At 27.7% G+C, this 27,082-nt stretch overlaps 1 protein-coding gene across 1 annotated transcript in view; it reads left to right on the forward strand.

Moving 5' to 3' along the window:
* The window catches only part of LOC121118136 (adenylate cyclase type 8), a 64,146-nt gene that overhangs the window by 32,846 nt on the left and 4,218 nt on the right, over positions 1 to 27,082 (forward strand). The gene's annotated exons all lie outside the window — the stretch shown is intronic.

Raw genomic sequence — 27,082 nt, forward strand, 5'->3', positions numbered from 1 at the left:
ATATATAAAATTCTATCCAAATCAATATGAAAATAAGAAAATAAATAAAAAGCGACATGGTAACTTTATAATTAATTTAGCTCAGTTCATAGGTATTATGAGTTGGTAAAAATTACATATTATATTACTGATAAGTTTTATACATTCTATGATTTATCATTCTTTTTTTATGCCAAGCAAAAATTTTATTTGAATTAAATTTATCCTCATATGATGCATAATTTCATTTTTCAAATAAAAAAGCATTATAAAACTCTATAATTTAACATCATTTTTGCTTGTATTAATTAGCTATGAATTTTTTTATATTGAATGTTAATCAAATATAATAAATATATGAAGTTTGAATATTCATTATAAAAGTGCTCTTATATGCTAGCATATATCGCGGAAAGTTGAAAAACATATTCTTTCTGGCTCAATTACTCGGATTGTGTTTTGACTCAAATGTGTCAAAATGTGATACAAAATGTCTTTTCTATTGTTTAAATCTATTTACAAATTATGTGAGTCTACAAATTATCTATAAATTATACTTGACCCCTTCAGGAGCCGCTCTGGAAAAATAACATGATGTGATTTGTCAATTCATAACCAATACTGGTAAAATTGCAACGCTTGTTAGAACTGTTTCCTTTGCTGGGTTCTACAATATCACCAATATTTCATGATTAGCCATTCAAATCGTGTGTATTTTTTAGGTGGCCCGATTTGTTGGAATTGGTAATTCGAATATTGAATTGTCTTTTCCTCGACTGTTGTCATTACTATTTAACTCCTTAGCAGTTGAACTATTTTCCTACTAAATAGATTCTATTATATTCAAAACTTGATTAATCTTTTCTAATAAAAGACGGAGAGTAACATTAAAGATTTGTTGTGGAGTAATAATGTAGAATAAAGGATTGCCACCAGAGTTATTTTTGACAAAGTATTTGTTTATTTCCTTCTCCTCCTCCTCCCTCGTCACAGATGATTGTAGCTGCTCTCCCCAAGAACATTCATCAAATAGTCAGAATTACCATGTTGATTTTTGATTTTTTTTAACATGTCCAAAATACACAAAATTTTCCTCACTACTCATTTTTGATTTTGATTAAATATTTTATTTTGATAAAATTATAACAACTGATAGCAAAATAATCGGTAATTCAAATGGTATAATTTAGAACATATTATTATTTTTTTCAAAATAATCAAAATTATATTACAAAAATGTGATCTATTTTGTGGGTGTAATTTTTTTGATTTTTCAAATTTTCTCTACCTTCCCAGCTTCTAATTTATTCATACTCGTCTTTTTCTTTGTAAAATGACTTAAAATAATACTGACATCATTATAATATTTTCAAGTGAGGGTTAAATAATGATTACATTATAAATGTATTTAAAAACGAATTATAAATATTTTATTTATCTACATTTGTTAAACATGTTGTCATAGCAACTTTAGTATTCACAAATTTATGAAGTACCAATAATAAAAAATAAAGGTGAACAATTATCATTTAATACAAAATTATACCTTTAAAAAAATTGTAAATCCAAATTGAAGCATTTCTTTTTTTAATAAGTTTTTTTTTAATAATCAAACTGAATTACATAAGAGATCATTGATCTGATACAAAGTAGTTTGTATGTTTTAAAATGCAAGTTATTGTAAATATTGATTTGAAAGTAGATATGTTAAATTATCTACAAAAAAATAACATGAAAACTGAAACGATCATGAATAGTTTTGAATGTAAGTGGGATTGTTGAGAGCATCAAAACAATATATTTTGATTTTCTCTCTATTAAGAAAAATACATTTCGATTTTTTTAAGCGATTTTTTTAATTCGTTTATTATAAACTCAGTTTCCATGAGTGTTTAACAATAACAGTATTGGAATATTTTTCGTTTGATTATCATCTTTTTTTGAAAAAAAAAAAAAGAGTTTAAGATGAACAAATCATTATTGTCTTATTTATTCGGCCCAGTCCACAACAGTTTTAGGAGTAATCCTTGAAACTGTTGAGCTTTCGATCTGTCTGTACTAGAAATGATTAAAAACAAAGGAATAAAGTTGACTGCTGTCATCAAGGAAAGACTATATAAGTTTTTCTACTCACATTTAAGACTAAACTATACCGGACAGAGAGTGAACTGGATACATTTTTATATATTTTTTTCTTCGTTTATTTTTAAAACGTATTGTATTTTCATCGAACAATTAAATACGGAAGTTATATTTAATCACCATTTCTTACTTTGTGTGACCATAAATGAAATGTGTTGATTTTCATTGAAGATTTTTGTATAATTTATAATTTTAAAGATATAATCTGTTTTGGGAATTATATTGGTCCTTTAGTTCTACGGTCCTTGTTATCGTTTTATTTCCTTCACTCCTAGATAGTATTGAAGAATATAAAACAAAGAAAATAATAAATAAAACCTATACTAATAATTTCTTGTCACTCACTTCCTACTTTAAACTATTTACTTAGTAATATACTAAGAATACATTTTTACTTATTTACCATAAAATATTTTTGATAGACATTCTTCTAACCTATAAAAAGTAAAAAAAAAGTTTTTCTTTTAAATTGTTATATCCAGGAAAAAGGGGGAAAAAATTAAAAAAAATTGATGATTGGATTTTACGTTTCGGAAACTAAAGATAATTTTTTTTTCTCTGCTACTTTCTCTTATTGCTTCATAGGGTAGCTTTAAAAAAACTTTATTAATACTTTTATAGTTTAGATACTGTCTATATAATAAATGAAGACAAAATAATGATTAATACTACCTACAGATAACATTGTAGGAAATGAAATTATACAAAGGTTATTTCCTTACAATATCACAACAGCCGTAATCGAAATTTGAAAAAAATACAAAAAAATATTTTCGCTTGTATACTCCATGAGATAAATGAAAGCTTTTTTCACCGTGCTTTCTAAAGTTATCATAATTGTCAACTAAAATGTTATAAATATATTTTACTTTGTAAGTGAACATATTTGCAAAGCTATAAATAACTAGACCATGAAACAAATTCCCTCTTAAATATATGTATGCACATCGTATAATGTACATATTATATTTATTCTTCTGGGATCGTATAAATTAGTTAAATCCTGACTTTTTTTAATGGATGTGATAAAATTTAATGTAGGTTGAAATTTACGAGTTTCTTTTTTTTTATACGTCTAAAAAAAATTAAACAAATCAATACTCTTGTTGTTAATATGATATTTTGATTAGGCTTTATAAGAGATATTGTGTCAACAGAAACTAATATTTTTATGTAATACTCGGTTGAGTGTGTCATATCTTCGGATAACAGCAATTTATTGATTAACTGATATAAATGTGGCTTACTATTCTTAGCAAAATATAATGTTATGAGGAGTTTATTACTCAGAAATGTGTCCGTTTAAAATAAAATCTTATAATCGTAATATGAACTTAGAAATGAATTAATATTCTTAAGTAAATGAAAACGGATAATATAAATTGTGGCATTTTAAATATAATTTCTCACATCTGGAAAATACCATAAAAACACATTTACATTTAATAGTACTTAATCATGAATCATGATATATTAATAAAACTCAAACAAAACATGTTTTTCCCAAAAAATAAACTCCATTCTGATAATAAATGATATTTATCTTTAAAAAAACCTAATTGGGATATAATTTTTCTTAATGATGCAAAAACACAAGAACAAATTCTTTTACAACGAACTAAAAGTTAAATTAAAATTTTTTTATCAAAACATATCTGATCTGGATAAAGAACAAAATAGGAAAAAAAGACAAAATGACGCAAAATATTTTTTTTTTTTCTCTTTCTTCTTTCTCCCGCCCGAACATTTTATAATTTAAGGTTTAATCATACTTAATTGAAATGAGACAGAAAACTAAAGAAGGTTGATTTTACTACATTTCTCTGACTGGTGACATCTGTAATTACAATTTAAAAAAAAAAGTTGGAGTTAGTGACTATTTTTTGAGAAATTTGCTAAAACGGCCAATTCTCTAACAAGGACACGTTCCATATTTATTGGAATGTATTAGTCGTCATGTGGGTTATAATGTTAGGCGGCCAACTCCTGCCGGAGTTCTATAGAGGTGGTAATATTGATGACTGAATTGTATTCATTCCTTGAAGCCAGTCTTGGGTTGTAACTTATTTTTAACTGTTTTATTCTTCTTAATTCATATTTATCTAACGAATGTAAATTTTCTTTAGTTATACGTTCAAAATCAGTCATAGTCCGCCCTTCATTAGATTTTTCAGGTGTTTGGAACCCCAATTTTCTAATTTTTGTTACTTCTTTAACGGAAATGCCTAATTTATCTTCCTTTTTTTTAAAAATATTTTGTTTGCTTTTTCTTAAAAATCTCTAGGAATTATTTTCAAATAGTCATTGATTTTGGGCATTAAATGCTTATTTTATTTTTGGGCTACCTCTACCTACCATTACAGTAATGTTCTCCATCGGTGTGCCATAGAGTGGTATCTAGTTAAGGCAGTGGTACTAGATTACTTTTTTAATTATTATTTAACAAAAAGAAAAAAAGAAGAAATAGCTCTCTCCACTGTGTTGGAAAATGATTCCATAGAATTACCAGCTGACAGACTCTAAGCTTCACCTCACACAAGTAGATCTTGCTTCATTCTGGATACTGACAGCCTTTCCATATCTTCTCCCTCAAAATGGACAATGAAATTTCTGTTGCTTTTCACAACCACCTATTTATGTGAGTCTAGGCTTTCGATTGTGACTGTCACAAAATCAAAAGGTAAGGAACACAACTAAAAATAACTTTGAATGCTACTCTCCATGTCAGTTTCTCCCCAATCGCTCTACGACCCGATCTCATTATTTCTCAGAGGCAAGTCCAAGTGTCTTACTGGGGGAAAGCAGAATATGTATTTTGTTCATTATAGCTGACAGTGACACAACAGCTCATATCTACATCCCTGTAAATTATTTGTTGCCTAAACAAATATTTGGGATGGGCTACCTTCAGATGAAAAAGGTGGAACTCTCTTGAATTAGAGGAAGTGGCCGCACCATCAGTAGAACGTAAGCTTGTACCTTTATCGATCTATTATTTCGGGTTTTTGAGCCAAGAGAACAGGAACCGACAAAATAGAACAGCAACTGGGTACTACTGATTTTTACATCTAGTTTTTTCTGGCTTTTTCTAGAATATCTCTAGGAGTTATTAACAAATATTCATTGATTCAGCTCTTTCTGATTTAAGTTTTTTTTAAAAATAAATGTGAGTACTTCATTATTATTGACTTGAATGAAAAAAACACAACTAAGATGCGGTATATAAAAGAAGAAGAATAAACATAACTAACCAAATCTCTTGGTAAATAAGGATTTTATTAAATTATTTCTAGTTTTATCAAATTTTGCTTCTTTATTAAAGATATAATACAACACTGTGTTATCTCACCAGCATAAACATTTACTCTATATTCTGTTTCCAGCTGTCAATGTTTCAGTTTCTTTTCCCCAATCAGTTTATTAATCATATTTGTATTTGAATTAACTCTGGTTAAGATGTCAACAATTCTGAGCAACAATTATTGTACAATAATTCCAAAGTTAGGAAAAATTGTCTACAAACTGGTTTTTGGACTTTTTATCTTTCTTCTTAGAAGAGGTTGCAAGACACATTAAAGGTTACGCCGTGGTATATCTATATATAACATATTGCCTTATATACTTTGGTATTAAATATCTCTGAAAAAACTCATATGAACTTAATTGATACATTTATTTTCTTTGAAATACCATAAATTAGATGATTTATTTAGAAATATTTGAAAGTAGATAGAAAAAAACTTTTTAATACGTAATATTTTTATCACTTACCTATCCTTTAAAATTATATATATAAGGGATGCACCAATAAGCAATTTGGCCAATCACTGATTAATCAATAGTTGTAAATTCGTCGATTAATTCTTTATTATTTTTCTAGTATTAATAAATACAATTACAACAAAGTAGTACTTACAATATAGTAAAATTATTACTGGTTGCACTGACCTAGCCTTGCAACGTCTCTCACTTAGTTACTTTATAGTTTTCAATGCATGTCACTCCAAAATGCTCTATTAGTTGCCCTTATTATTTGTGATGAAATTCGAGTGAAATTTGCACATGTTAAAAACAATACAAGAAACTGAAAATCCACATGGTAATTCTGATAAATAGAAGAATATTTTAGAGGAGACCAGCATAGATGCAGCGACGTTTCACTTGATCAAGTACAATCAATTTTGACAAAGGAGGAGGGGGAGAAGGAAATAAACAAGGACTGTTGCAAAAATTACTCCGATATCGATTTTCAATTCACACTGAGTCTAACAATGGGTTACAATAATTACTCCACAACAAATCCTCAAGTTTGTTTATGTCCTTCTTAAATATAGAATGACATTTTTGTGCTTATTTAATTTTTTTCGCAGCTGATCTCATAAGATATAACGACAGCTAAGCTGCTCTCATTCCCATCCCCTTAAAAAAATATCGGATTAAAAGGGTCAATTTTCGGCTCTCTTTTTTTTTAAATGCCAACATTTATATACGATTCTAATTATTCATGACTAGAGTTGTAAATCTTAAGCACTATCTAGTATGTTGTGTTATTTTTGTAGTTGGCAATCTGAACAGAGTATTTTTATTATAAAGCCGTTCGCAATATAATTAACAAAGTTAACACCATATTCTGATCACTAATTAAATGGTAAAGCGGTCAATTACCAAATTAATTGCTAATTAATCTGTGCATCTCTGATATATATTATTTCATGAATTATTTGTAAGGCAGAAGTTACGTTGATTATAATATTAGTAGGTATCTCATTAAGAATAGTGATTTTCTTATCAAATGAATGGCTTAGAGGTATTTTTTTAATATAGCTTCATTACTAGTTTTTCCATACTGCAATATCCACTGTAGATAAACAAAAAAAGTGTATGAATAATAGTTTTTGTATCCAATTTTTATTAAATCAAGGTAGTAAGTATAGGTAGGCATTTTAAAATAACAATATATAATAGAGGCATATTTTTACAAAATATTCATTTGCAAGACTAAAGTTTTATTACTCATTATTAATAAATAACCCTTTAATATTCCTAAAAACTATTGGAATACTAATATTGATTGTCATAAATAATAATGAGTTGAATCATTTATTAAAAATTTGGTACTATTTGCACTTTTTCCCCCTTAAGGTGACTATAAAAAAAAGCTGTTAAATAGAAAAAAATTGCAATGTTTTTTTTGTGTGATATACCTACATATATACTGAAAGAATGTTATCCAACTTTATTAAAAACTCTTTTATAATCCTTATACATACATATATCTATACAAAGTCAGAAAATGCAATAATTACACTAAATGATCAAAAATATTTCACTTCTATGAATTAAATAGCAGTTTATCAGCTTATTGAATAAAATCTCAAATTTCTTAGAAGATACAGTTGACGAAATGGTTATTCTACAGTAGTTAATTTTTATTATTTTTTGCTAAAGCTCATATTTCAGTATTGATACTTCAATAAAGAGTTTTTTTTCTAAATACGCCTATATAAATAATTTGTTCAAACTTTTTACAGAGTGTATCACCTAATAAAGTATAAACATCTTTATACTGAATACATAATAGTGGAGTCTTTATATATTTATAACCTACTTCCATTACTAGATAACGTTAGAGTTCCAACATTGGTACGCATATCTCAGTGTGATACCAGCTGTTCTATACAGAATAATCTGATGAGTTAATATATGAGGAAAAAAGGATCAAAGTTCCATTTATTGGTAATGAAAGTCCTGCTACACTGGGAAAATTCTGAGTATTCATAGTTTTGGGATCAAAAATACTTTTGACTATTAGTATGAGAGGGGGAAGAGATAGGGGCTAGTGTATTCGTATTCAGTTTTTTCTATATAATTCAGTTTGTAGAAGTGATAATGAGATCATAATATATCATAAAAAATTGGATATACACTCTATGTATATAAATAATTATGTTTAAAATTTTCCACATGCATTTAATAAATACTTTTTATTGTTTAAATATTTTGTTTAACTTGAATTTTGAAGCCACTACAGAAATCACAGTACCGTTTAATAAATAAATTGTTAGATGTTGGAATGATCGGGAATATTTTAATATTTTTACATTAGAAATATAAATAAGCATTTATGAAAAGCTAAATTGCTATTGTATTTTTCTTATGTACAAAAATGTTCTTTTTCTAGATCATGCTACCATGTAAATAATTAATTTTAACTCCTTCCCTTTGTAGCATTTATAAATTTTTGGCCTGAATGCCCATATTTAATGGATATTTGATCACTTAAGTATTTTTAAATTTGCTATTATTGGCAATGTTTTCTATGTACATGATTTTTTATAAATCATTAACAAAATATTTAGATGAGTAATTATCTAGTTTCATATATATTCAGGACTATGGTTATCAAATATATTGATTGGTATTAAATATTGTCTAGATTCAAGATATTTTATTTTTGTGTGTAGGTAGGAGACGTAGTATATGCACTTATACTAATAAAAATCTTTATTTGATTACTTTGGTATCTTAATTGTTATACAAAAGAAATTAGTAACAGTCTGTCATTATTAATGTAGTCATCTATTATTGACTGAAAACAGGACAGGGTGTGTAGGTGTTTGCTTCAAACTATTTAAAAACTGAATTTTGTCTTTTTTAAATTTCATGAACCTACTTCTCCAAGTCGGGGGTAAATATTAACACTCTGTAATACTACAAGGTCCAACACTAAGACTTCTGAGGAAAACAAATTTTTTTGTCTGTTTTGACATTGGATCTTAGAGAAGCCAGCGTTTTATTTCCCCTCAAATGATATTGTTTGAAAATTGCTTCCAGGGTGAAATAATCTGTTAACGCAGTTGCAGCATTATCATGGAGATGATAGACGTTGGCTGATCTATCGGGTCGAATTTGGAAAACTAATAAATCGTGCAAAATATCCATTATCTGCATCGTATGGGTATCCAAAAAAAATAATAAAATTTTGATAGTTGCTCTGGTATTTTATATGATGCAATGAAAGAGAAACAGGGAAGTGATAATAAATAGTTTTTCATTTTTTGTAGCAAGGGAAATGCCCAATACAAACTCACACCTAGATAAAAAAATACATCTGTTATTACTTATGCACTCTTACAAAGAGTGCCACTCAAAATTGACTCACTGGTCAATACATAATGTCTAAAATCTAAAATGAGATTTATTAATTAACAAAGTTTGTCAAGTTTGAAATTAAAATTAAATTGAAGTTAAAATTAATCTTATTTTTTTTTAAACGATCATCTTACTAACATTACTAAAATGATATCAAATTGATGTATCTGCACTTTATAACTCAAATATTTGTATTCAAATAAATTTGTCTCTCCCCAGTCAGGTATTTCGATCAAGTGAAGCAATACCCAACAAGAACTTATTTTAACAAAGTAAATGATAAAAGCAACCTCATTTATAGAAAATCAAAATTTAAGATATTTAATAATGAATAAATTAATATGATTTCAATCAAGAGAGTTAATTATAACTTTTTATTAAAATTCTTAGATATAATAACCTTCTAAACCATTTCGGATAACGCAAGTTTCTTCAAAGTGTGATCGTAAAACTGTTTGAATTCTCAAAAAAAAAAAAATGAAAACGTTGCTTTGTACACAGGACCTAAGATATTTTTTCATAAACCAAGGTTAATATTCGGGATGAAGATTATGTTTTGCAATAAGATTAATAAACTCTTATATATCATAATTCTTAATCCCTAATCTCAAATAACATGATTTTTTCCTAGGCCATGTAACTTAAATAAGTATATGTATACTAAAATCAAAATTTGGATGGCTTAATGCAGTCATTTATCTTTTCTGGAACAAAACTTCCGCGGTGAGCATGTTAGAACAGCCATCTTAATCATAATTAATTTTTGAGTTTTATGGATAAAATGTTATATAATATATTTAAATGTATAATTCAAAGATATAACCAAAGAAGTTCATTTTTAAATTAATATAAAATATCGGTATAAAATTTACTACTTATAAAGAAATGATGACATATTAAAAAAACAAAAATATATACTGTCATGCCTGAAAAATAATACCATAGTTAGATAAAATTAAATTATATTTGAAAGTATATTCAAAATAACAGTTTCACAATAATTATCATTATTATGTAATGTTTAAAGAAGTTTCAAAAGGATTAAGCACAATAAAACTATGAAACAATGAAGTTATACAAAAAATGTACTATATTTTTAGCAAAAATCTTGTTAGCAAATATATATGGGTAAATAATTAATGGCATATAAAATTATTGATTAATATTTTTATTGTGAAGTTGTTTATACAACTAGATTATTACTAGACATAGAATTTTTCAACGTTTTTTGGCCCAAATTATAAAAAAAATAGCGCTAAAATTTTGGAAAATGTACAAATTAAGCAACTTTTAATTAAAGAAAAAATACATTTTGATAAATATAGTTTAAAATAATTAGTGTGGTTTTATATTTATAATAATTTATTCATACATTTGGCTGTATTATATTGACAAACCAAGATTGAAGAAAGATTTTCTTATGTTAATCAGTATTGGTAGTTTTAAACATTCTAAAAGACTGTTCAACATCCATATTTGTAGTTGTTTTGATATTCAGAGTTCTTGTTATATGGATGCATTTCATTATCAGCACCACTGATGATATGACTAACTTTTTCATTCATGGAAAATCAGAATTTCACAATTCGGCACAAATATATATATATATCCTTAGTTGAAGATTCAAGGAGGATTAATTAAAAGTCTTTTTGTGCCTAATTTCTCCTTCTTTTAATTGCCTGTTTTCGTAATCTGGTTCTATGACATATCCCATCCGATCCGTAAATATATTATATATTCTCCTGTGAATAAATAAAGTTTGAGTTATAATAAAATAAACTTAAAAAATACTTCTTCCAAAGATTTATGAAATATAGCTTTTGCATGTGACATTGAGTATATTTCAAAATTTTGTACTTTTGTAATTAATTGTAAAGAATTGAATAAATTAAACATTTTAAGACATTTTAGAATATACGACTTCGTAAATACAATAAATATACTCTTATTTTTATTCATTTAAAAATGTTGTGAATATGATTTAAAATACAAATTATTTTATGTTTATTATTTTTGATATATGTATCAACTTTGTATGTTTTGTATCTATTTGACAATGATCAATCAAGTGTGATGAATTGATCATCTATTGGGCAATGAATTGTCAAAATATGTAAATGAAGAAGGACAAAGGAAAGATATCAAAAAATAAATTGTTTATATTTGTATATGCTCCAATTGAGACAAACACAACAGTCTATTAAAAGAGTAATTTAGAATCTACCTAGTTATGGAACAGATAATAATTATATGCAATGATGATGCATGAAGTTGACGTATCAAGAATTACTTTTATATTTCGATAAATTACAAATTTGTTTTACAAAAATAAGCAAATTTCCTTTAATTTCCGTATTATATTTGAAATTATTGTTCGCAAATTGCACATCAATCTTTATATCAGCACCTCGTTTATTGTATTTTGTATCTTTTTGACAAAAAAGAAGAAAAGGCCCAAAATTATTTGGTTATTGGCCAATGCTTCCATATTATACTGTCCCTGTCTGAAAAACATGTAATCTTTTATTATGTTTTTTCCTAAAAATAACATGTTTTTAAAGAAAAAAAACAGTAAACAACGAATATTCAATAACTGTTGAGAATTCTTCTCAGATTATAATAGCAAAATTTAACCAATCAACGTGTAGAACACTTTTTGGGGGAAATACTCCGAAAAATTGACAGCTGACAATAAAAATTTATAGATAACATTTGTTTTACTGAAGTAACGCGCTGTGACCTATCTTTCCTTAAGAAAGAAGCAATAAGTTATCAGGTATTTAGCCAGTTTTTGTCATTCATATAAACTATTGTACTATTCTTAAATTAGTTGTAGAGCTATGCTCAATGATTAATTTAATTCAAGTTAAACAAATCACCAATTAGGACATTACATGAAAGGTAAAAGTAGATATGGCGACAGGTGAAAAAACTACAATAAAGGGGTTCAGATATTAGGATACCATATATTTAAATGAAAAAGGATATTAAAAAAGATGAAGATTATTATACTTGAAAATCATATGGTTGATATGAAATTCCCTTTTTGATAGATGCTTTAGATTCTAAAAGTGGAAGATATCATTTACTTTTGTAAAGTTACAAAGATTGAAAGTTTATACGCAACATTTTGGTATCAGTTTTATACAAAAGTTAAAATTATTTGAGCTGTAAAATCAATTTTTATCTTGACAGAGTAACAATGATCGATATCTAATAATACTATGTTTATCTATATAATTGACTACAATAAAAAATTAATATTCACCCTTTTTATGGTACGTCTCTAACTGCCTGGTAACTAGTGTTTGTCAGCTTGCGCCTTATTAGCTAGTCAAATTAACCGTGGTTCGACTAGCCCCTATCTCCCTTCCTATAATTAAAAAAAAGTTTTACATTACCACAACTTTTTCAACAAACAAATATTAATATCTTTCATTGATTTTGAATGTTTCTGATTAATTTCAAAATACTTATTTAAAAAAAATCTATCATTAAAATCAATAAGATCCGTAGGAAAGAAAATTTTCATTCAAAGAGAAATTCCTTTTTCATACAGAAAAAGAAGATTAAACTTGCTTGATTAAATTATGTGAATGATTTTACATTGAATATAGAGTCTTTGACATATAATAAATTATTGCATTTTGATTTTAATCTCCTATTAGGTATAAAGGCTTAAAATTTAATTATTTATGAATGAGAAAGTTACATGTTATAAATAATGCTTTATTTTACAATGAATAGAAAATATTGTAAAAAACGACGGAAAATAGTAAAAAGTTGATATTTATTATAGTTTAATTTACATAGTTGTATTTAAACAACTATCTCCGTAACATAACATCGTTATGATTCATTGTTCTATACCCAGAGTGTGAAACTTATTTTGACAGATTCCCACTTCAGCATTATAGTTATCCTGAAATCACTAAATTAAATTGTAAACAAGAAAAAAGTAAACAAAAATACTTCGTAGACTACATCTGGTCTCATCCCCATGAGTTTGATACCCTTGCTCCTTGGTATTTAATGAACAAAAAAAAAGTTATATTTTTGTGAAATTCGTAACTAATAAGTATAAAATGACTAATGAGTAATGTTAGATTCGAGTAAAAATTCGGAGGTTGGATGAATTCGATTTTTTGAGAATTTTCAAACAATATATAATGTGATTTTTTCTCCTTTATATTAGAACAATTCATCTTTTTTCAATAAGAAAAGAGCCTATATTCTACATTATTGGCTTTAGTAATCTGGAGTTTTTTTTAAGTACGAGTAATAATCGAATCCACAACTCCTTTTAAATCTTCAAAAAATAAATTTGGATTAAACAAAAAAATAAAACACCTATTTTCCTCCATTATTTCGTCAAGCTCTTTAAAAATAACACTATATTTGAGAAGATCAATTATGATTGACTCTACATACTTGTGTTGTCACGATAACAATATTATTGCAGTTTCAATATCAAAACAGGTATCAATATTGCGGAACTGTTCAATATATTTTTATTAAACGACAAATTAGGGCAGTTTTCATTCACTTACAGGGTTGTTTGTTTCGCCATTTGGTTTGTTGCCATGGGTACAATAGAAGCAAACATCCTACAAGGACCACGTGATTAAAACTTGTGGCAAGTAGTGCTATTTGTGACCCTTTTTTTGTCCGTCGGTGCTGTTGAATATCACTATATAACTAACTACAAGACCTCATAAATTTTAACAGAATCAACACTGTAAATTATGGAAAGGAAAAATAACTAGCATATGATATAAAGGAAGATGATTAGAAACGTCATCTGTAGTATCCTAAAAACCAGCATCTTATGTGAGGAAAAAGGATATCAGTACGACGATGAATCAATTCAAGCAACAAGCGCATTTTCCCGATTGTATTGGTTTGGAGTTTTAAATCGAGACTATCTTAGAAATTTGAGGACTTATTAAAAAAGATTCATAGTTTTTGGAAAATTGTTAATTTTGTTTGGGTTGAGGGGGGGGAGGAATGAGGAATTTTTTAAAGTAATAATTTAGTCAAGTACCATTTTGAATGAGTCAGTACCCCAGTAATATTATTATACCGGGACAACATAATATCTAATCGAATCAATCACATCCAGGTGCCTCTTTAATCCTTATTACTTGAAAATATTTAGTCTTTGGCAATCTCTTGTATTTTTTAAGTTACATATACCGTTCCTAAGGAAAATTGCAATATGATTAGTCACTTTTATTGATGTTTGATCGACAAGATAATGAAAATTAATGGACATAGGGGGGAATATAATAAAAAAGAACAGGTGTAACCACTGTTACATTTGTATCATTTTTTTTAACAATAATACATAAATGAATATTTAATTTTCGTTGATGGCCTTGTTCTTTCTTTACGTTATACGAAGTTGGTCTGAAAATTTTCTGACCTCAACTTGAAGATGGCTGCATATATAAAAAAAAGTTAGTCACATCTATCTAGTATCTGTCGACGGTTACTCACCAAAGTTTCTGCCATTTGGGACACGCAGTTGCTATGTAATATTAGTTTGAGTGACTTGATATCAGTGTTTTTGCGAAAATGGACAAAATCAAGTATGGCGCTGTCATTAAATATTTATTTTTGAAAGTATAACTTTTAAATAGATTCAAATTATAGGAAGCATATAAAGGCTTTTTGGTGTAAACTTTGACCCATCGAAGTCAATCCAACCCGGAGAAATTAATCCAAAAAGAAGGCTTGAACCACCTCCTATGTTTATATGGATGCCCGGATGGCTGCCGTGGAGAAAGAGTGGGCTGATAAAGTTGAGATTGGGAAAATTTGTTCACAATTCACAAGGGTACATTCAACCTCCATTCTTGTTTTTTTTTTTTTTTTTACTTTTTCTCTGTAGTTGATCAAAATAAGGGATATTTTATTGAGTATAATTGTTATGAAATGAAAATGACAGTTGAATTTAAAAAAATGTATAATGAATGTCTTAAGAAACAAAAATTATTTTTGGATTAGTCTATTTCTTTTATGTCATCATAATTATATTTACTAAAATAAAAACAAAAAAACTATTATAATTCCTCTTCTCATGGCTCACTCTTTTTGCCTTCATTGGATCAGTGAGGCAATCACAATGCTTTAAGCCCTAAAAACAAGAGGTAAATCATCAGAAACAGATTGGTAGATGGTTGCCTTGCTCCTTTGGCGATTTTATAGCTAATTACTTATTGAAGAACCTGGGGATGTTTTTACCAACCGGTTGAGCCCAGCCAAGAATCCTGGGGCATGTTTCTTATCTTTACAAGGCTTATGTTTCTCCCTGGTGGAATTGCCAGATTGTTTGAAATTTATTAGGTTTGCAATGTTCTTTACTTCATGGCCCACGTAGAAGAGAGTAATAACGCCATTGCTTTAGCTCTGTTCCATATTTATCAACTGTTTAAGAAGATAAAAAAAAATGAAGAAGTTAAAAAATTAAAACAAAGTGTTTCTAAACCTATAACATTTGCTAGTTTTTGATTTGAGTCATTATTAGGTCTTAAATACTGATTTAGGATGAGGGCACTCTATCTTAAATGCACTGTAGGGAGGAGTAATATTTTTGTAAGAAGAGCTCAAGAATGTACGAGCAACAAACATATGTTATAGGGTTATAAACCCCAAATATATATGAACCAATGTGTAATTCCTCACTTTCAATAATGTCAATGGAAAGATATATATCATGGTCTATTAGTTATTCATGATGTATTCACATAAAAGGGATATACATTATATATATATGTATATCATTAATTTGAGAAACATCCCTTTTTCATCAATTTATGTACATATATTCCTCAACAATATTAAGTTCATTAATAAGAATACAACAACACAAGTGTTGCCATTCATGCCTACCATTTAATTAAAGTCTTGTTTTATAATTAAGGCATAATAATATAATACAATTTATAAATATTTGTATACAATTATTCGCCTAATTGAAAAATAAATATTACACGCATATACAATCTATATACATAATATTTAAACTACTATTTAGTGTGCCTTTCACTTAGATGCAATGTTTGTATAGTTGAGACTTTCTTTTAGGGATGCAGAGATTTGGATGATTACCAAATAATCGACTGTAGTTAATAGGTTGATTATAAATTAATTTCTTATTAAATACTATAGACAGTTAAAATAAGCCCATTAAATGGGAAATATTATTAATAGGGACCGATCATACCAAAATTTCAGCCAATTCCGATATTACCTTTATAGTCAATTCCAATTCTTTATTTTGTATAAAATAATTATGTTAGCCAGATATAAAATGATTTACTTTCATATACATATTTAAGTGAATTTTGGATTGTTAAATTCAAATTAAATTTAATTGGCCATTTCAAATATAAAATATTAAACTTTTTTCCTTTAATCATGATAGGGATTTTTTACAACCGTTAAAAATAATTTGAAGTGACTTCCAGGGATTATTTTAATAACCTTTTTTTAAAGACAAAACAACAATATTGCTTACTTTTGTGATGACAAGCTATATGCCATGCCCATTTACTATTTTTACATTTAATCTTCTCTCATTGTTATTAGTAAAATTACTTTAAATAAATGGCTCAACTACATATTTCTTATCTTGAACGACCCATTTGAATTACATAAAATTGTTACATTATCATTCTATATTTTGACTCCGCCTTTTTCTGCTTTGGTCCTCTTTTTAGTTATTGAGGTCAAGGATGGATCCCACATCCTCCTTTCCCTCCCTCTCCCTTCTATGTATTTTGTTCTGTTTAAATAGTATACGACATAAATATACATATATTAAAAGAACGATGCCAATTTGATAGTAGTAATAACAACTCTAACAAAGGAATGAAAGAGACTGCAACTGAGGAAGGAAAGTTTAGAATCGTTGTACAAAAAAACAAAACAAAAACAAGGGAGCTCTGGAATCGTTCTGATAAGATTTCTTTGCTTTACTTTTACATATAATTCAAATTTATATATAAAACTGTACTTGAATTCATATTTCTTATTGTAACGGGGAAAAAATGTCTCCATATAACGGGTGTTGATTACATTTAATAATTTACAAAAACTTCTTTGTTCATTAGTTAATTTTGATACATTGTTGTATTCTACCATTGGAACAAACTTTGATCGAATTCAAATTTTCAACAAATGCACTGTGACCATTTTTAGGGTTTTATTTAATAGCATAGATAGTGATATCATAATAATTAACCTCAACATAACAACAAATTAACATAACCTCAATGACCCTCATTTACTGCCTCAATTTTCCCACCATTTTACACATTATATGCAAATATTAATCTTGCATATACAGTCCCACCGTTAATAATATTGATTTTTAAAGTCAAATTATGATCTTAGCATAAGTAAATATTAAATATATATACAGTTTTGAATAAATAAAAGATTTGCATTATCTGGCCTAGTTTTCCATCTTCTCATTGAAAAAAATTCAGAATCTCAAAAATGTGTTGTACCACTTGAACCCGTTGGTTCTATTGACATTTTATCCTCTTTCAACTCTTAGATTTCAATATTTGGATTGATATTGATTTATGAAGTAAAAGCGATCGTCATCATTTTAGTTCATAAATAATAATTTTAATCTTCCATAAACGGTCTCAGAATTAATTCCAATAACCCGATCAAATCATAAATTTGTAGTCCTTGGATGACGGAAAATCAGATTTTGCTTCGTTTCTTTTGTTACCATTCTTAAAATTACTCAGAATCAATTTTACCAAATACCTGAATAAATTTTTAAAGCTGAATTTTTATTAACAAGAAAATTTAATTAAAGCTCTAGAAAACCTATAATCGACAATTTTATAGATGTATATTTTTCAACGTACCACTCGATACCATTTTAGTGAATGCTTTTTCCCCCCTTAAATGATCCAATCTATATCACCCCCTCCCCTTTTCTTGTATGTTATAATATGGCTTTCTACTACAACTCATGTATTTCTGTATGTACGTCGTCATGTATATTTGTCTGTTTAAATAAACATTGAGTGCAATTATCAAAAAGAAAGTTACTGTTTCCTTCCATTTTCCTTCTTCTTGTATGGTAAACCACAATTCTATTTCTAGTCGTTCTATTCTTGCTAACTTAGAAAACTTTTTTTTTATTTCTTCGCCTTTAATATGCAGGGTACAAATACTTGCATAACAAAAAACATATAAATAGATAGATTAACTTTTGTACATATGTGTGTTTATATATGTGGTATATTCAAAATTGGGAAATCATGGGAATTTATGGGTTAAATTTTCTTAGAATATGAAAAAAAGTTTTGTTCATTCCATTTTAATACATGTATAAATTATTGTTGGACTATATATATGTATTGCACTAGCATAAAAGCAAGCAAGTTGGGATACTTTTTTTCAATATTGTGACAGTATAACAAACGTGTCCGTCGATATAAGTACTATAATTTATATTAATTCAAAAAAGTGATTAAGTCCTATGGAGCTGCGGTTTTTTTAGGTTAACAGAACCTGATAAAAATATATTATTTGGTAACAAGATATTGAGACGTCATTAAATAAAAATTATTTTTTAAAGAAGAGTGTCACGTTGCGAAAGTAACTAAAATAATAAAAGAATTAGCAGGTTAAGAATAAGCTTAACCAACCGAAATTGATTATATTAACAATATTAAAATTTGATTTATAGTTCAAATACTGTACATTCACAGAACTTGTATATGATATGTTTATATATAAATTTTAGAAAATCAATCATATTATTCACTTGTTGGGCAGTTTTTCATTGATTAAATATTGTATTTAAATCTGTAAAAAATCCTCTTCTGTTTTTCATTTAAATAAACAACTTAAATGCGTTTTTCTCCATTTTATCAAAAAAATTCCCAGCTTGCTTTTATGTTATCGCCACACATATGTATAGTGAGTTAACACAAAAACAAAATGAGGAAAACTAATTTTTTCCCGAGCATATACAGGGCAAACAAAAATCGGTGCATTTTTTATAAAACTTTAAATTGTTAATGAGACCACATTTTTAGGCGGATTTATGAGTACTTGGAAATGTATTTTTTAATTCAACATGTAGCTTCAGAAAATTAATTCATCGGATAAAGATCCGTACTAATGGGGGTCATATTTCCTTCCCCCAATGAAGTAGTAGCAGTGTTTACTCAGCCCTTTCAGCGACCTGTCTGAGCCATGACAAAGTGCAGATTCTTGTTGCCAGACACAAGGCCTATCTCCCCACATTTGAGACCTCCCGATTTTAAATATCTATCATGGTGTAACCAAAAATCACCTCCTCAAATTGGGAGCAGCTGTGGGCATAATTCCCAAAAACTCAATAAAGTTTGTTCTTATAACAGCGTTTATAACGGCTAAAAGAGAGACACAATCAGGAAACTGCATCATTAAAAGATTGCCGGTGTACGCAAGTGCCGATTTGATCTATGCGTTCTGTACAGTGTACACCCAATATTTTACAGACATATTTTTATGTCTATCGAAGGCTGTGTATTCAAATTTCTAACGTGATTTTTTTATTTTATTTACTGTGTATATTATTTGCTTTATCTATGAAAACCAATGATGAAATTCGCATTTTTTTTGTTTGCTTATTTTGCAAAAGATTAACTTAACTAATATGTCACTAATCCTTTTTTTTTACTTTTCAAGGATCTTTATTTTTTGAAAATATACTCTCTAGACCTGTTGTAGTTTTCAGTACAACATATATGTAGTTATAAACATAAATTTAATTTTTTTATGATATTATTTATGTGAATGTTTTGATTGATTTGCATACATAAATATATAAAACCCATACGGTATATTCAGAGCAAACAATATCAGTATTTTATCCATGAATCTACCCCATGTGTCAAATTCAAATTTTACACTTAAAAAAATACTCACAGCTCGAGTTTTGATAGGAATTTTTATAAAAGTTAGATTCTAGTAATCATTTGCAATTGTTTTTATCTGTAAATATTGCATGTATCTTCAAATATGGAAGCCAAAATAATTTTTGCGGCCATATATGATATTAAAATACGACTTTAATCCCAAGGAACAGTATTAAGGATTATGGCCAAGGAGATAATGTGAGCGAAGTTACGCTCCGAAGGTTCATTAAACATTACTTGGAAGGAAAATCAAGAGCAAGGAGTAGGAAACATCTCTTTATAATGCTCACAAAGGATAAGAGGTTGTCTAGAGCCTAGCTTATTTTGATTGTGTCCAAGAACATATTACCTCTCAGCTATCCCAATAATCATTTGAATTATTCCATTCTTGTAAAGGTCGAGGGAGCTACCTGCAATAAGCCTCATGGCTCTGTAAGATCTTTGGAATTTGTCATCAAGACTGCATGGTCTGACTTTTTAGAAGACTACATCCGTTAGAATTGTGCGGCCTTCAGGAAGAGAGTAGAGGCCGTCATTGAGGATAGCCATATGATAAAAACGTATTATAATTCACTGGAAATACACTTAATTTTGTTCTTCAAGAAGTAGTTTTCAAAAAAAATCTTCAGAGTAAACTTAAATATGATGCAAGGAGTAATTAAGTAATTATTAATTGAAATGTATGGACTTTGCATTTATTATAACGTTAATTTATGTACATATGCATGATTTTAAACTATCACTAAAAGCTAATTCAAATTTATGAAATAACATACGTAAAAACATTTTTTTAAATCTTTATTCATATAATTAATAAGTAGATATTTATAAGCTATAGAATAAAAGTAATATGAATTTCTCGAAGGAATTGTGTTGACAAATGTAAATAAGCATTTTAACATACATATCAGTTAGACTTCCTAGTCAAGGCTTTCATTTACAGAATATTCAAAGATTTCCATATATACTAACAAAAAAGACTTCTTTTGACATGAAATAACTATTTAGATAAAAATCAACGTAAATAACATAATGATACAAACGTTCTATTTTTGAAAAATGAATTATTTATTATCTTATCTTGATTAAGATTAATAATGATTGTATATAACAGCTAAAAAATCAAGTAAAATGAAGGATCTTACTTAGAAGCAAATATTTTTGGTATTTTTTCTTCAAGTGCTTTATATTCTATTAAAAATTTTAGAATAAACCTTACATTTCAATTTAAAAAAAAATTGCCGTTAAAAAGGTCAATTTTGATTGATTTTTGGTCAATTTAGTTTTTAATATTTTTCAAAGAATTTTTATAAAATAGACTTGTTAGGTTTCATTAAATACATATTATAATAATATTCCGGTGAAAATAATTTGAACTCTTCATGAGTTTTTAAGAAATAATATAAACTGATATAATACAAAATATTGATGTAAGGGGCTTAAAACAAGGTTATAGATACTTCATATTCAAAATAATTGATTAATTATTAGATATAAACGAGTTTTTTTTTCTTTCTCCAGAATATAAATGTAATGTATATTCACACAACCTAAATAGCTTATTTTATTAAATTTTTTCATAATGATTAAAAACTAAAGGTCCTTCATTTTACTAGATTTTATAGAATTTATATTCATTTTTTTAAAATTTTAATCAAGATAAAGTAATAAATAATTCATTTTTCAAATACAAAGTCTTAGTGAATTTAATGTAATTTTTTTCGATTAAAAATTGTTTTCTTTCTTTTTCCCTATTGATTCATTGGATTCATTTATTTTTTTTTCAATTTGCTGAAACGTAAAATTTTAGCTACAATTTCATATTCTATATGCAATTTCATCAATTACTGATGTGTACTAATTTATTCCCCAAAATTCACATACATTAATGAACTTTTTAACACTTTTTTATTTAATCTAATGATTTTTGATGTTATAGTTTACTTTTAAATTGTTAATAAATATCTCTGTTATCAGAGCTTGAAAAGTTAAAGCCCATTACTGTAATTGCTTTCACATTAAAAAAACTTAACCTAATTACGAATTGCGCAAGAATAATTACACTTTTGAATCTAAGATCCTCAATCACTCATTATCTTTCTCTTGCATCATAAGAGTACATATTTCTATATAAGATATTTTATATACAAGAAGATTGATAGTTCATTATGTTCAAATACTCCATAATACTTTTTTTAAAATAAATATACCAACACATAATATGTGTTTTACGTCAAATTAAAAATAATCTTAAACTAGAATGGGAACTGGGTAGAGCTCAAAGCCCCCTCTTAAACTCAAACTGAATTATTTCAATGGTTATAGTCGATTATGCATTACTTATGTTTTGCACCAATTTGTCTTCTTAAAATTTAATGGCCACTTACTGTGACCATATACCTTCGTCGTACTAAGTTTTTGCTCAAAACTGATTTGTAACTTTTGCTGTAATCTTGGTGGCTAACAAACAAAGAAATGAACAGACACACAATGGCAAAAACATAGTCTCCGTTTAGGAGCTAAGAAAAATCAAGGCAAATGATCCACTGTAAAGTTGGCCGTGTGGCACGTAGCACCATCCTGTTGGAACCAAATGTCGTCGATGTCTTCCTTTTCTATTTGGGAAAACAAAAAATCGTCCAACATGGCCCAATTGCGCTCACCATTGACCGTAACGGCAGCTCCTAGTTCGTTTTTTCGCCTTCGGCAAAGGCATCAATGTTTTCGATTGAGCGTACTGGACGAACACGGGAACGCGTTATTTTATCCATTAACGAACCAGTTTCGCGCACACGCTTCACAAATTTATCCACAAACTGTCTGGAAGGCGCTTTATTTCGACCGACGTAATTTTCTTGCAGTTTCGTTTGGAGACTCTCCATTTTGGGAGTAATTCTTCACTTTCTCCCAATTTTCTTCGAGCGTAAACTTAAATATTTCATAAGCCAAAAACCTTTTACAAAATATTAGACCCAATGAGAATGTTTCTACAGCTGTCAGACGTCAAATAAGTGGTAGCTCAAAATGCAAACGCTAGATGGGCCACCCTTTATATTTGTGTCAATTGCACAATGCAAGAACGTTTTTACCCGTCCCCGAAAATCCTATATTTGTTAATCTCATTTAAGCCATAAAGTAGGAAAATGACCATTAAAATTTTCAATCGCTGTAGATTTGACTTCTTTAACCTTCATTTAAAATATTTTTTTATAATAATTTCGATTCAAGGCCAAATTTTTTATAGGAAATAATTATGAAGATAGATATTTAAGGTAACATAAGGGTAAAATGAATTTTTGCCTACAATAATGACAATTTCCAGTGTTTCAAAAAGATTATAATAATTTGTTCATAGAAAATGAAGATATTTTATCAAATAATACATATATAGTTAATACTCAATTTCGAGAATGATTATTACTGCTTACTTTTGTGTTGATATATAAACGGAATATAAATACGTATCATTATTATAGCATCATTATATAATAAAATTATTTGTTGTCTACTTTCCAATTTGTATTTTACTGTAGCAAAAAACTATACATAATATTTACCTTTTTCAAAAAAATATATATACAAAAAATAAAGTGTTGGATTAGGATTTGAACAAAGGAAACGTTTTGGTGTAGGTTAATATAAGTATGTATGTATATGTAGATATAATGATACACCAGAAAAAAATAATCCGAGCAGGCATTGCATATTAATGCGTGACTATTTGTATAAAAAGTAAAAGTTTCTCCCAAAATCATGATTTTGAGTAGGTGTAAATATAGAGATACACCCACATTATACTAACTCGTTTTGGAGCTAATACTTTTTTCTGCTAGGGACAATCAAAAACTGGTTTGAGCAAAGTTTGAGTACTCTTATGTAGTGTCATTTTTTTTTAGCAATCGAGTTTTGGGTCGAAATTGGCCTATTATAGCGCCTCAAATGCCAGTGTAAAAGTTTAGGTACGGCCCGGGAGATAAATCTGCATTATTAAATTAAATAGATGAATTTACTATAACTTTCTTTAAAATCCGTGATTTCTATATTGTCCACTAGGGACCCAGTGGTTTAGTTCTCTTAAACAACATGAAAGCAACACTGTGGCACAATTAAAACCAGAAGGTATTAGCATTTGAGTCTCTTTATAATCTGTTGGCTGCAATTACATTATTAATTCCTCATCAATGAAATGTATTGATCAAAAAGGAGCAAAGTATACGATTTTTCAAGAAAAATGGACATTTTCTTATATGTTCACAGAGGTGCATGGAAAACCTGTAAGTTTGGTATGTCAGCAGCAAGTTTCGATCTTGAAAGAGTACAATATTCGGTGCAATAATAAAACTGTACTGAGAAAATAACTTGCTGTGGAAGTCATACATTTTTTCAAAGTGCTTTCCAGATGTTAAAAAACAGTGTTTTATAGTTCCAGAAAGCTGGGACAAGATGTTTAACAACATTTGTTAGTACCATTGTAATCATTTATGTACAATGAACTTGAATACGCGTATAACTGATTAAAAGTGTTATTAAAATTGCACACACTTTTTTGGAGATCTTAGGTGGTTCATAATGTATTTAATATAATAAAGATTTTATATGTGCTTTATTATTCTATGTACTAATTATTAACATTAGTGATTCATAAAAAGAAATAAAAAGATTCATCTTTATTTTTATATAATTTTGCAATGATTTTACTGGCCTACCTTTTTGAGATCAAATTAAGTTAGAAAAATGACCTTGACAGCCCTTTTTTAAGGGTCTAAAATATTGTTAGTTTTTGCGGTTTCTCAGTTTTATCAAACATAACATAGAAAAATTTAACCGTAATTGAAATTATCCTTGTTTAAAAAAAAAGGAACATTACCTATGATATAAAAGGGAAACTGAATACCATTAAGAACATATTAGACCTCTAAAGTTACTAAAATTAAATCCTAACAAAAAAAAAATGATTCGAAGCATCATATTTAAAATAGTAGAAGAGGCTTAAAAAAGTCAAACTTTGACCCAAATTTCTTCAAATTAGAAAGGTCGTTAATAAAATAATAGAGTTCAAAGTTTGTCAAAGCTGGTTTTTCCATTGTTGCCAGCATAAATGATCTATGTGTAAAGAAAAAAGCTTAACTCAAAATCGGGACAGTCTATTAAACATACATAGTTTTTTTTTCAACTACTACCAAAAAAAATATCAAACTATAACCACAAAGCACATCATTATATTAATCATTCCTAAAGATAAAAAATAAATTTAGAAAATCTATTCTTTTTTATTGTTACTTTTCTTGTAATTATTGTAGCTTCATTAATTATATTGATCTCTGTGTGGGATACAAATCAAATAATACTCATTATAGTTCAATATTTACTAGATACAGATAATATATACAAACATGTTGAACGTATGTATCTAAAAGTATTTTCTGTTCATGAGGGTACTCAGTGAACGGAATATTTTCATATTTTCTGTGTCACAATACAATACAATTGAATGAACATAATTAATTGTTGATTCCAAAAGTGGATTGTCATTGAGATTTTTCTTATAAAAAGTAAGGTATTATGTATTAGTGTTGTCACGATACCTATAACTTCTTACCGGTCGATGCCGTTTTAGTACATATTTAAAAAAAAAAGTCATTTTTTTTTCCAATTAATAATTACCTTCTTAGTGTGTTTTCTGATGCAAAATTGAAATAAAATCTACTCACAATTATCGACAGAGTTGTTTCAGATGTAAAAAAAGTGCAATTTGATACATTTTAGTTAAATGTTATATAAAACGGATTATTTGTTATGTTGCATATCTGCAAAAACAATCATTTAAGGATTAGAGACAATTCATATTCACAAACACGACAGTGCGAGCAGTTCGAATGAAATTAAGCGATTATCACTTCTTCCATTCAAATCCCTATCGTGTTTTTATTTCTTGATGTTCATATCAATATCATTATATTGTATGTATATTGGTATTACCTTAAGATATTTTTGCTGTTTTTCCCACTTTGTCACTTTTTTTTCCCTTGCCATTTTTCCTTGACATATTTTCCCTTGGCACTAATTCCTCCGCCATTTTTTCATAAAATAATTTTAACATTTTCAACCAATATAAGATATCTAATAGAGGAAGAAAATTTATTTCTTAGTAATATTTATAATATGTATAAAATGTATAAACTAATATATTGGAGATAATTAGTCAAAAAGTAGTTGAGCAAAATATATACAGCACAAAAGGTCTAATCAATATCTTAGATATTAAAAAACAGACATGTTATCTGTGTACAACTTTTCATTTTTTTACAATTCAGAGGAATAATTACTACCTCGAACGACAAAAGCTTTAGATCTTCAAACGTATTGGTTCAATATAACCAATACGTTTACAGCTTCATAGTATTGCATAACCCTGTATGTATGGAAAAATGAGCGAATTATGTAAACCTTTGATCTTTTTTTTCGGTCAAATGATCTATTGCCTTTTCAGTATTTTTAATAGGCATGAGAAAACTAAATTGATGTATATTATGTGCAAGGTATTGTGAAAGTCTGTAGGTGGTTTAAAAAAAATGACACATTCTCAAAATAATTTTCAAAGCACATATGTTAATTTTAATTCAATAATAATATATTTAAGACAGTTGTATTATTTTTGACTAGATGCTCCACTCTCTGACTCTTATTTTAAAAAAAGAATAAAAATAAAAAGACTCTTGTCCCATTAGAAGAGAGGGGATGTGCGTAAATGATAAAAAGAATAACCATTAGAAAAGGAAAAACAATTAATACGTTTGCTCTTTCATCTTTTTTGTTCATTATTTAATAAGTCGCAGTAAATCAACATCTCCCTCTAAAAGAAGAATTCT

Source organism: Lepeophtheirus salmonis, chromosome 5, assembly GCF_016086655.4.
Source record: "Lepeophtheirus salmonis chromosome 5, UVic_Lsal_1.4, whole genome shotgun sequence".
NCBI classification, from domain to species: Eukaryota; Metazoa; Arthropoda; class Copepoda; order Siphonostomatoida; family Caligidae; genus Lepeophtheirus; species Lepeophtheirus salmonis.